The 13,467-nt window shown below is 50.4% G+C and overlaps 1 protein-coding gene across 1 annotated transcript in view; it reads right to left on the bottom strand.

The window, feature by feature from the left end:
* LOC139747140 (uncharacterized) overlaps nt 1-13,467 on the bottom strand; it is a 353,413-nt gene that overhangs the window by 290,470 nt on the left and 49,476 nt on the right. The window contains exon 2 of the mRNA XM_071659064.1: nt 9,922-9,967. The gene's annotated coding sequence lies outside the window, so the exon portion shown is untranslated. The remainder of the gene's footprint in view (nt 1-9,921; nt 9,968-13,467) is intronic.

Raw genomic sequence — 13,467 nt, 5'->3', positions numbered from 1 at the left:
CCTCACAACACGGCCTACAACCCTCACAACACGGCCTACAACCCTCACAACACGGCCTACAACCCTCACAACATGGCCTACAACCCTCACAACACGGCCTACAACCCTCACAACACGGCCTACAACCCTCACAACACGGCCTACAACCCTCACAACACGGCCTACAACCCTCACAACACGGCCTACAACCCTCACAACACGGCCTACAACCCTCACAACACGGCCTACAACCCTCACAACACGGCCTACAACCCTCACAACATGGCCTACAACCCTCACAACATGGCCTACAACCCTCACAACACGGCCTACAACCCTCACAACACGGCCTACAACCCTCACAACATGGCCTACAACCCTCACAACACGGCCTACAACCCTCACAACACGGCCTACAACCCTCACAACACGGCCTACAACCCTCACAACACGGCCTACAACCCTCACAACACGGCCTACAACCCTCACAACACGGCCTACAACCACTACACTAACCTAAGACAAATCAAGTCTAAATCTCTGGCTACAACATCCAGGGTATATAAACACCCATTTATATATATTGGGTATATAAACACCCATTTATATTGGTTACACCCCCGCGCGCCGGTGTTGCCAACATCCACCCAAATCCTGGTTGCACCGAACGTAAATTACCCGCTACACGAACCCGACAGTTGGCTAAACCAGTTTTGAATCCTGGCAAACCGCCATGTCAATATTCACTCCTGTCTAACCTAACCTAACCAACCACACCAACCACATCAAACATCACCACACCAACCACATCAAACATCACCACACCAACCACATCAAGCATCACCACACCAACCACATCAAACATCACCACACCAACCACATCAAACATCACCACACCAACCACATCAAGCATCACCACACCAACCACATCAAACATCACCACACCAACCATCACCACACCAACCACATCAAACATCACCACACCAACCACATCAAACATCACCACACCAACCACATCAAACATCACCACACCAACCACATCAAACATCACCACACCAACCACATCAAACATCACCACACCAACCACATCAAACATCACCACACCAACCACATCAAACATCACCACACCAACCACATCAAACATCACCACACCAACCACATCAAGCATCACCCAGCGAATAGCGTCAACACGAATACGTGGCACGAAGCAACATGGCCGCCACGGTATACGAATCACAAGGACAAGAAATACTTGATCACTTCTCGCTTCACTAGACCCGTTCCCCCAGGGGAAGGCTCCCTCCCTCCACCCGTTCCCCAGGGGGGAAGGCTCCTCCCTCCACCCGTTCCCCAGGGGGGAAGGCTCCTCCCTCCACCCGTTCCCCAGGGGGGAAGGCTCCTCCCTCCACCCGTTCCCCAGGGGGGAAGGCTCCTCCCTCCACCCGTTCCCCCGGAGGGAAGGCTCCTCCCTCCACCCGTTCCCCCGGGGGGAAGGCTCCTCCCTCCACCCGTTCCCCCGGAGGGAAGGCTCCTCCCTCCACCCGTTCCCCCGGAGGGAAGGCTCCCTCCCTCCACCCGTTCCCCAGGGGAAGGCTCCCTCCCTCCACCCGTTCCCCAGGGGGAAGGCTCCTCCCTCCACCCGTTCCCCAGGGGGGAAGGCTCCTCCCTCCACCCGTTCCCCAGGGGGGAAGGCTCCTCCCTCCACCCGTTCCCCAGGGGGAAGGCTCCTCCCTCCACCCGTTCCCCAGGGGGAAGGCTCCTCCCTCCACCCGTTCCCCAGGGGGGAAGGCTCCTCCCTCCACCCGTTCCCCAGGGGGAAGGCTCCTCCCTCCACCCGTTCCCCAGGGGGGAAGGCTCCTCCCTCCACCCGTTCCCCAGGGGGGAAGGCTCCTCCCTCCACCCGTTCCCAGAGGGGGATGGCTCCCTCCCTCCACCCGTTCCCCCGGGGGGAAGGCTCCTCCCTCCACCCGTTCCCCAGGGGGGATGGCTCCCTCCCTCCACCCACAGCCAGGGGAGGGAGGGCCTCCTCCCTACACCCCCCTGGCTCTTACCAACCAACCAACTCATGTCAAAATTCGTGATACACTTTAAAATGCAAAGCTGCTTTGTAACATGAGTTAAATATGTAATTAAACGAAGGTGTAAACACATGATATATGACAATATATGACTATCATTATTATCATTATTATTATTATTATTATTATCATTATTATCATTGTCATTATTATCATTATTATTATTATCATTATTTTATCATTATTATCATTATTATTATTATTATTATTATTATTATTATTATTATCATTATCATCATTATCATTATTATCATTATTATTATTATTATTATTATTATTATCATTATCATCATTATCATTATTATCATTATTATTATCATCATTATTTTATCATTATTATCATTATTATTATTATTATTATTATTATTATTATTATTATTATTATCATTATCATCATTATCATTATTATCATTATTATTATCATCATTATTTTATCATTATTATCATTATTATTATTATTATTACTATTATTATTATTATTATTATTATTATTGTTGTTATTATTTATTGGCTTTACCCCCAGTCTATAAAAATATTCTAGAGTTACCCAAGATGTTTCTAAGGCTCCTACTGCCCCCAGACTGCTCTCCTTCCAGTGGCAGGGAAATGTGGTCTCCCTTGCGGTGATCCACCAGTCCAAGTTGACTTCCCACTCGAGGCCTAACCTCGAGCAGGGGGAGTCCGGTAACAACATACTGTGGTATTGAACACTTAGTCTCAACTGAAACATTTATGTAACACACACACACACACACACACACCTCCTCCACCACACACACACACCTCCTCCACCACACACACACACACACACACACACACACACACACACACACACACACACACACACACACACACACCTCCTCCACCACACACACTCACCCCTCCTCCACCTCACACACACACACACACACACACACACCTGCTCCACCACACACACTCACACACACACTCACCCCTCCTCCACCACATACACACACACACACTCACCCCTCCTCCACCACACACACTCACACACTCACCCCTCCTCCACCACCACACTCACACTCACACACTCACCCTCCCTCCACCACACACACTCACACACACACACACTCACCCCTCCTCCACCACACACACACACACACACTCACCCCTCCTCCACCACACAAACACACTCTACCCCTCCTCCACCACACACACATACTCACCCCTCCTCCACCACACACACTCACACACACACACTCACCCCTCATCCAACACACACACACACACACACACACACACACACACACACACACACACACACACACAATGGACGTGGAAAGGTTCACATAAATATATTAATCCACTCCCCAAAAAACTTGAGTTCCACTCTTATTATTGTCCTTAATAGTTAGTTTTCTTTGATGGTCTTCCCACTTATGTGACATTAAAGAAAACTGAGCGACATGGCGAGGGTTTAGGAAGGGGAAGGACAAATAAATTCCTATCACTCAACACCTGCGCTGGGTATCCACGCCAATGGCCAGCCAACCACTCGTTAATTGAGCGTAATCACCCCAAAAGCACAGTGGATCTGTATGATCACCCGGGTGGCGGAGAGCAACAGTGTGGTGGATCATCATGCCTACCCTACCATATATGGTCTCTGCTGTACACAATCTGTCTCGCGCCTGCGCACCTGCACGCCTCATCACCCCGAGCGGGGTCTGCAGGTAGGGAGGTCTTCTGTCTTCCCCCAGGATGGTCTACCCACCTCATCACCCCCCGAGCGGGGTCTGCAGGTAGGGATGTCTTCTGTCTTCCCCCAGGATGGTCTACCTACCTCATCACCCCCCGAGCGGGGTCTGCAGGTAGGGAGGTCTTCTCTCTTCCCCAAGGATGGTCTACCCACCTCATCACCCCCCGAGCGGGGTCTGCAGGTAGGGAGGTTTTCTGTCTTCCCCCAGGATGGTCTACCCACCTCATCACCCCCCGAGCGGGGTCTGCAGGTAGGGAGGTCTTCTCTCTTCCCCCAGGATGGTCTACCCATCTCATCACCCCCCGAGCGGGGTCTGCAGGTAGGGAGGTCTTCTCTCTTCCCCCAGGATGGTCTACCCACCCATCATCACGTTATGTAAACATTCCATCAATACCAGTTGGTCCAGCCCGGATAACAGACCAGGACAGACCATCCAGGAGGGAGGTGGAGGGGGAGGAGGGAGGGGAGGGGGGAGGGGGAGGGGGGTATGTTAAGTGTAGGCCACACAAGGTCACGTGATGATGCAGGGACACAAACCCATGAATGATGATGGGTGAAGGTGAAGAAGGTGGTCTATACCCCCGACGGATAGACTGTACAAACCCAATCCTTAAAATACTTTAAAAGGTGAACTACCTAAAATTCAGAACCGTTGAATTTTTAAAGTTGTAAACAAAGTTGACACACAAAATCGAGACACCTAAAGCTAAGATGGTGATGGTGTTTACCCACATCCTTGGGAGGGGACGTGGTGGTCCTGGCCAGCTGCAGGCCACCTCACGAGGGTGTGGGATTGTCCTGGCCAGCTGCAGGCCACCTCACAAGGGTGTGGGATTGTCCTGGCCAGCTGCAGGCCACCTCACGAGGGTGTGGGATTGTCCTGGTCAACTGCAGGTCACCTCACGAGGGTGTGGGATTGTCCTGGCCAGCTGCAGGCCACCTCACGAGGGTGTGGGATTGTCCTGGCCAGCTGCAGGCCACCTCACGAGGGTGTGGGATTGTCCTGGCCAGCTGCAGGCCACCTCACGAGGGTGTGGGATTGTCCTGGCCAGCTGCAGGCCACCTCACGAGGGTGTGGGATTGTCCTGGCCAGCTGCAGGCCACCTCACGAGGGTTTGGGATTGTCCTGGCCAGCTGCAGGCCACCTCACGAGGGTGTGGGATTGTCCTGGCCAGCTGCAGGCCACCTCACGAGGGTGTGGGATTGTCCTGGCCAGCTGCAGGCCACCTCACGAGGGTGTGGGATTGTCCTGGCCAGCTGCAGGCCACCTCCCACAGTCCCAGAAGTGTGTGGGATTTCCTTTCCATGAATGGATGGTACGATTGTCTTCGTCGCGACTTCGGTATGGCTTCCAGCACCACAACTGCCACGCTGGTCTTCCCTCCGCCTCCCTCACCCACAAGTGACCTACAAACTCGGGAGAAACGTATTTGCAGAAGCACCACCTGGCGTTCAGAAGACGCGTTCAACAAATAATCAGGTTTAGCGGGGCGTTTAACCTAGGTCGGAGGCACGGGTTCGGACGCGGGCAAGCCGCGCGCGCGCCTACGTCACCGACAAATATTTATTCAGACCTGACGTACAGGTGACGCCCTTAGTGACCTGACGTACAGGTGACGCCCTTAGTGACCTGACGTACAAGTGCCGCCCTTAGTGACCTGACGTACAGGTAACGTCCTTAGTGACCTGACGTACAGGTGCCGCCCTTAGTGACCTGACGTACAGGTGACGCCCTTAGTGACCTGACGTACAGGTGACGCCCTTAGTGACCTGACGTACAGATGACGCCCTTAGTGACCTGACGTACAGGTGACGCCCTTAGTGACCTGACGTACAGGTGCCGCCCTTAGTGACCTGACGTACAGGTGACGCCATAAGTGACCTGACGTACAGGTGACGCCCTTAGTGACCTGACGTACAGGTGCCGCCCTTAGTGACCTGACGTACAGGTGCCGCTCTTAGTGACCTGACGTACAGGTGCCGCCCTTAGTGACCTGACGTACAGGTGCCGCCATTAGTGACCTGACGTACAGGTGCCGCCCTTAGTGACCTGACGTACAGGTGACGCCCTTAGTGACCTGACGTACAGGTAACGCCCTTAGTGACCTGACGTACAGGTAACGCCCTTAGTGACCTGACGTACAGGTGACGCCCTTAGTGACCTGACGTACAGGTGACGCCCTTAGTGACCTGACGTACAGATGCCGCCCTTAGTGACCTGACGTACAGGTGACGCCCTTAGTGACCTGACGTACAGGTGCCGCCCTTAGTGACCTGACGTACGGATGCCGCCCTTAGTGACCTGACGTACAGGTGCTGCCCTTAGTGACCTGACGTACAGGTCCCTTCCTCAACACAGAGCCACATGGTAATGCAATAATCAACAGAGAGAGAGAGAGAGAGAGAGAGAGAGAGAGAGAGAGAGAGAGAGAGAGAGAGAGAGAGAGAGAGAGAGAGAGAGAGAGAGAGAGAGAGAGCTGACGTGACTGCAGTGTTGATAGTACACGTAAACACAAGCCTGGCCGTCGTAAAGATAACCTTATCGCTAGCAGATGAAGCTTATCAGCTGGTCCAGCTTACGATAAGCTGTCACAACGTCAACATATCATTAATGACAACCTACCATGTGTGTGTGTGTGTGTGTGTGTGTGTGTACGTGTGTGTGTGTGTGTGTGTGTGTGTGTGTGTGTGTGTGTGTGTGTGCGTCGTGAACCTTCTCCACTTGAGCAATCTACAGTGGACGAACTGGAACACGGTGTTGTTACGAAACACACAAGACACTGTGAGGGAGGGAAGGGGGACTCTCTCTCTCTCTCTCTCTCTCTCTCTCTCTCTCTCTCTCTCTCTCTCTCTCTCTCTCTCTCTCTCTCTCTCTCACACGCCGGGCAGTACACACAGTTAACAACTGGTGATAAGAGAGGACGACCCAGTATAACTAACAAGTTGTGAACTCGTTGTTCAGGCCTGGTGTATATACACCCACCCACAACCTCACGGTCCTGGCCTCACTGTATGGCACTACACACACTCACAATACACAATACACTCACAACATACAACATACAATACACTCACAATATACAATACACTGACAACACAGCACAAAACACTCACAACACACAATACACTCAATACAAAACACTCACAACACTCATTATACACTCACAACACATTCACTATACACTCACAACACACTCAGCACATACACAATACACACAACACTTGGCCACTCTATCTGACATTTTCTTTTGTTCATACATCGTCACAGACGAAACATTATTAAAACATTTCATTTACTCAAAAATAATGTAAAACCAGTTAAGGTCCAGTCTGTAATTAAGGTCCAGTCTGTAATTAAGGTCCAGTCTGTACTCGAGGTCCAGTCTGTAATTAAGGTCCAGTCTGTAATTAAGGTCCAGTCTGTAATTAAGGTCCAGTCTGTACTCGAGGTCCAGTCTGTAATTAAGGTCCACTCTGTAATTAAGGTCCACTCTGTAATTAAGGTCCAGTCTGTACTCCAGGTCTAGTCTGTAATTAAGGTCCAGTCTGTACTCGAGGTCCAGTCTGTAATTTAGGTCCAGTCTGTAATTAAGGTCCAGTCTGTAATTAAGGTCCAGTCTGTACTCCAGGTCTAGTCTGTAATTAAGGTCCAGTCTGTACTCGAGGTCCAGTCTGTAATTAAGGTCCAGTCTGTAATTAAGGTTCAGTCTGTACTCGAGGTCTAGTCTGTAATTAAGGTCCAGTCTGTAATTAAGGTCCAGTCTGTAATTAAGGTCCAGTCTGTAATTTAGGTCCAGTCTGTACTCCAGGTCTAGTCTGTAATTAAGGTCCAGTCTGTACTCCAGGTCTAGTCTGTAATTAAGGTCCAGTCTGTAATTAAGGTCCAGTCTGTACTCCAGGTCTAGTCTGTAATTAAGGTCCAGTCAGTAATTAAGGTCCAGTCTGTACTCCAGGTCTAGTCTGTAATTAAGGTCCAGTTTGCTGGCTGGCGGAGTGAAGTCATTTGAAAGGTGTTGGGTCAAATCTGGTATGGGCTCCAGGTCACCACACATCAATACACTATCTTATCTGGACCTGAAAGGCCCTCCAGGTCCGTCCGCCCGGGGCCCCTCTTATGTTAATGTGTGCCCCAGGGGGCCCGCCCACTCGGGGTCCCATTAATCACCCACCTCTACCCATGTACAGTCCCCCAGGCGTCAGCCACATAACCATGTACACTTCACCCATTTTCTCTTTCCTACAGACGCGTACATGATAACTTCCCCCACTGAAATGTTTGTAACACATTCCCACTGCATCATCGCCACTGAAATGTTTGTTGTAACACATTCCCACTGTATCATCACCACTGAAATGTTTGTAACACATTCCCACTGTATCATCGCCACTGAAATGTTTATAACACATTCCCACTGTATCATCGCCACTGAAATGTTTGTAACACATTCCCACTGTATCATCACCACTGAAATGTTTGTAACACATTCCCACTGTATCATCGCCACTGAAATGTTTGTAACACATTCCCACTGCATCATCGCCACTGAAATGTTTGTTGTAACACATTCCCACTGTATCATCACCACTGAAATGTTTGTAACACATTCCCACTGTATCATCGCCACTGAAATGTTTGTAACACATTCCCACTGTATCATCACCACTGAAATGTTTGTAACACATTCCCACTTGCTAGGTTAACACAGCCCAGGAGCCGTGATACTTGCTAGGATAACACAGCCCAGGAGCCGTGATACTTGCTAGGTTAACACAGCCCAGGAGCCGTGATACTTGCTAGGATAACACAGCCCAGAAGCCGTGATACTTGCTAGGTTAACACAGCCCAGGAGCCGTGATACTTGCTAGGTTAACACAGCCCAGGAGCCGTGATACTTGCTAGATTAACACAGCCCAGGAGCCGTGATACTTGCTAGGATAACACAGCCCAGGAGCCGTGATACTTGCTAGGATAACACAGCCCAGAAGCCGTGATACTTGCTAGGATAACACAGCCCAGGAGCCGTGATACTTGCTAGATTAACACAGCCCAGGAGCCGTGATACTTGCTAGGATAACACAGCCCAGGAGCCGTGATACTTGCTAGGATAACACAGCCCAGGAGCCGTGATACTTGCTAGGTTAACACAGCCCAGGAGCCGTGATACTTGCTAGGATAACACAGCCCAGAAGCCGTGATTCTTGCTAGGTTAACACAGCCCAGGAGCCATGATACTTGCTAGGTTAACACAGCCCCGGAGCCGTGATACTTGCTGGGTTAACACAGCCCAGGAGCCGTGATACTTGCTAGGTTAACACAGCCCAGGAGCAGTGATACTTGCTAGGTTAACACAGCCCAGGAGCCGTGATACTTGCTAGGTTAACACAGCCCCGGAGCCGTGATACTTGCTAGGTTAACACAGCCCAGGAGCCGTGATACTTGCTAGGTTAACACAGCCCAGGAGCAGTGATACTTGCTATGATAACACAGCCCAGGAGCCGTGATACTTGCTAGGTTAACACAGCCCAGGAGCTGTGATACTTGCTAGGTTAACACAGCCCAGGAGCCGTGATATTTGCTAGGTTAACACAGCCCAGGAGCTGTGATACTTGCTAGGTTAACACAGCCCAGGAGCCGTGATACTTGCTAGGTTAACACAGCCCAGGAGCCGTGATACTTGCTAGGTTAACACAGCCCAGGAGCCGTGATACTTGCTAGGATAACACAGCCCAGGAGCCGTGATACTTGCTAGGTTAACACAGCCCAGGAGCCGTGATACTTGCTAGGATAACACAGCCCAGGAGCCGTGATACTTGCTAGGTTAACACAGCCCCGGAGCCGTGATACTTGCTAGGTTAACACAGCCCAGGAGCCGTGATACTTGCTAGGTTAACACAGCCCAGGAGCCGTGATACTTGCTAGGTTAACACAGCCCAGGAGCCGTGATACTTGCTAGGTTAACACAGCCCAGGAGCCGTGATACTTGCTAGGTTAACACAGCCCAGGAGCCGTGATACTTGCTAGGTTAACACAGCCCAGGAGCCGTGATACTTGCTAGGTTAACACAGCCCAGGAGCAGTGATACTTGCTAGGTTAACACAGCCCAGGAGCCGTGATACTTGCTAGGTTAACAACAGTAAACTTACAGGATCAGTGAAGGTCGTGGATGGCAGACGAAGGACGGCACGCACACTGTGGAAGAGAAACCATTGTGAGTTATGAGTATGATCATTATGAGTTATGAGTATGATCATTATGAGTTATGAGTATGATAATTATGAGCTATGAGTATGATAATTATGAGTTATGAGTATGATAATTATGAGCTATGAGTATGATCATTATGAGTTATGAGTATGATAATTATGAGCTATGAGTATGATCATTATGAGTTATGAGTATGATCATTATGAGTTATGAGTATGATAATTATGAGCTATGAGTATGATCATTATGAGTTATGAGTATGATAATTATGAGCTATGAGTATGATCATTATGAGTTATGAGTATGATAATTATGAGCTATGAGTATGATCATTATGAGTTAAGAGTATGATCATTATGAGTTATGAGTATGATCATTGAGTTATGAGTATGATCATTGAGTTGTGAGTATGACTACTGTGAGTTATGAGTAGGTATGAGTTGACCACTGAGTTATATTAAATTATGACCATTGTGAATTATGACCATGACCGTACCGTACCACCTGGTTTGTGCAGCTGTACCGTACCGTACCGCCAGGTTTGTGCAGCTGTACCGTACCGTACCGCCAGGTTTGTGCAGCTGTACCGTACCGTACCGCCAGGTTTGTGCAGCTGTACCGTACCGTACCACCTGGTTTGTGCAGCTGTACCGTACCGTACCGCCAGGTTTGTGCAGCTGTACCGTACCGTACCGCCAGGTTTGTGCAGCTGTACCGTACCGTACCGCCAGGTTTGTGCAGCTGTACCGTACCGTACCACCTGGTTTGTGCAGCTGTACCGTACCGTACCGCCAGGTTTGTGCAGCTGTACCGTACCGTACCGCCAGGTTTGTGCAGCTGTACCGTACCGTATCGCCTGGGTTGTGCAGCTGTACCGTACCGTACCGCCTGGTGTGTGCAGCTGTACCGTACCACCTGGTTTGTGTAACTGTACCGTACCACCTGGTTTGTGCAGCTGTACCGTACCGTACCGCCAGGTTTGTGCAGCTGTACCGTACCATACCGCCAGGTTTGTGCAGCTGTACCGTACCGTACCGCCAGGTTTGTGCAGCTGTACCGTACCGTACCGCCAGGTTTGTGCAGCTGTACCGTTCCGTACCGCCAGGTTTGTGCAGCTGTACCGTACCGTACCGCCAGGTTTGTGCAGCTGTACCGTACCGTACCGCCTGGTTTGTGCAGCTGTACCGTACCGTACCGCCAGGTTTGTGCAGCTGTACCGTACCGCCTGGTGTGTGTAGCTGTACCGTACCGTACCGCCTGGTTTGTGTAGCTGTACCGTACCGTACCGCCAGGTTTGTGCAGCTGTACCGTACGACCCAATATTACGATGCCCAACACGTCATAATGTCGTCTGTCGTGTTAATATGACCAAAGCTTGTCATCCCACACCCCACCATGACCTGACCTGGCTCAACCTGACCTGCGTGACCTCATCTAAGTCACGAGAGACGCAACAGGTGTGTCTACACACACACACACACGTACAGGTTCTGTACGTGTGTGTGAGTGGCAACCCGATTTCCATGGAAGGGAAAGACTGACTGACCCCCGCTACCGGGTCAGCACAGCAGCAGACATTACCAGCCAAACACACACACACACACACACACACACACACACACACACACACACACACACACACACACACACACACCAGGATAGGCCTTGTCTCCAGCCCCCCGGGCCAGGGGTGAGCAAGTGGCCCGACGGGCGTGGCGTGGGGTGATGCTGGTGGTGGTGGGGAGATATGGTGGGGGTGGTTGTGGTGGGGAGATATGGTGGGGGTGGTTGTGGTGGGGAGATATGGTGGGGGTGGTTGTGGTGGGGGAGTACCAGCGCGCCTGGGGTATATGTGGGGGAGGGGAGGGAGGGGACAGCCGACACAGGACAAATGTAAGGTCATAGGGTGGACAATTGTGGGTCACATCCGGTATTTCATTTGCTTATTTGTTTATTGTTTATTGTTTATTTTTTTATTTTTTTTCCCAAAAGAAGGAACAGAGGGGGCCAGGTGAGGATGTTCCCTCAAAGGCCCAGTCCTCTGTTCTTAACGCTACCTCGCTAACGCGGGAAATGGCGAATAGTTTGAAAAAAAAAGAGAAAATATATATATATATATATATATATATATATATATATATATATATATATATATATATATATATATATATTCTTTTTTTCTTTCTTTTAAACTATTCGCCATTTCCCGCGTTAGCGAGGTAGCGTAAAGAACAGAGGACTGGGTCTTTTTTGGAATATCCTCACCTGGCCCCCTCTGTTCCTTCTTTTGGAAAATTAAAAAAAAAAAAAGAAGAGAGGGGAGGATTTCCAGCCCCCCGCTCCCTTCCCTTTTAGTCGCCTTCTACGACACGCAGGGAATACGTGGGAAGTATTCTTAATCCCCTAACCCCAGGGGGTTATATATATATATATATATATATATATATATATATATATATATATATATATATATATATATATATATATATATATATATATATATATTTTCTTTCTTTCAAACTATTCGCCATTTCCCTGTGGTACGACGGTCATGGATACGACCTGACCCGCTCTCCAGGATCAAATCAAAAGCTAGGTCGTCATGACCAAGGGTCGTGGCGTTGTGCCTATGGGGTCGTACCGTCGTGCTCATGGGTCGAACGGATGTGCTCATGGGGTCGTACGTCGTGCTCATGGGTCGTACCGTCGTGCTCGTGGGTCGAACGGACGTGCCCATGCGGTCGAACGGACGTGCTCATGGGGTCGTAGCATCGTGCTCATGGGTCGAACGGACGTGCTCATGGGGTCGTAGCATCGTGCTCATGGGTCGAACGGACGTGCTCATGGGGTCGTAGCGTCGTGCTCACGGGGTCGTACCATCGTGCTCACGGGGTCGTACCGTCGTGCTCATGGGGTCGTGGTCGTAGGGGTCGTGCCGTTGCGTCCAACGAACAAAATGCCAAACGCAGGCGCTCGGGCGGAAGGCGATGTCGTGACGTCATTTCCCATCACATGAACAAAGCAAGTCAGAAGGATAGAGGACGTCGCGTCCGTGCTGAACACCAGGTCTAGCTTGAACACGTCCCCTGACGACATCATCCTCCTCTACCTCGGAGGACGTCACACACACACACACACACACACAATGACGTACGATGGGGGAAGGCGCCCATCCGACCCCAGGATTAACAAAGAAAATGGACATTAGCGTCTGTTTTCGTCAACCTCGCAAGGCATTCGTCATATTTCTCTGAGGTTGTCATTTGGGAACTACGGATGACGTAATTATCCAAGAGCAGATCATAAAGTCTCTCGTCTACACTATGGTAAGTAAGCAGACGACCTTATATCCTCGCCCGTCGTTCCCAGTCGTCCAAATTCCCAGAGCCATCAGTCCTGGAGGCGAGAGATTACGTCGTCTCTCGCATATTTCTCGTGGTTACGTCCGCCCTCAGCCAGCGACAGGTGTCGCAAGCAGTGTTGGA

Source organism: Panulirus ornatus, chromosome 67, assembly GCF_036320965.1.
Source record: "Panulirus ornatus isolate Po-2019 chromosome 67, ASM3632096v1, whole genome shotgun sequence".
NCBI lineage: Eukaryota > Metazoa > Arthropoda > Malacostraca > Decapoda > Palinuridae > Panulirus > Panulirus ornatus.
The sequence above is the reverse complement of the archived record's forward strand: the minus strand, read 5'-3'. Positions and strand labels throughout refer to the sequence as shown.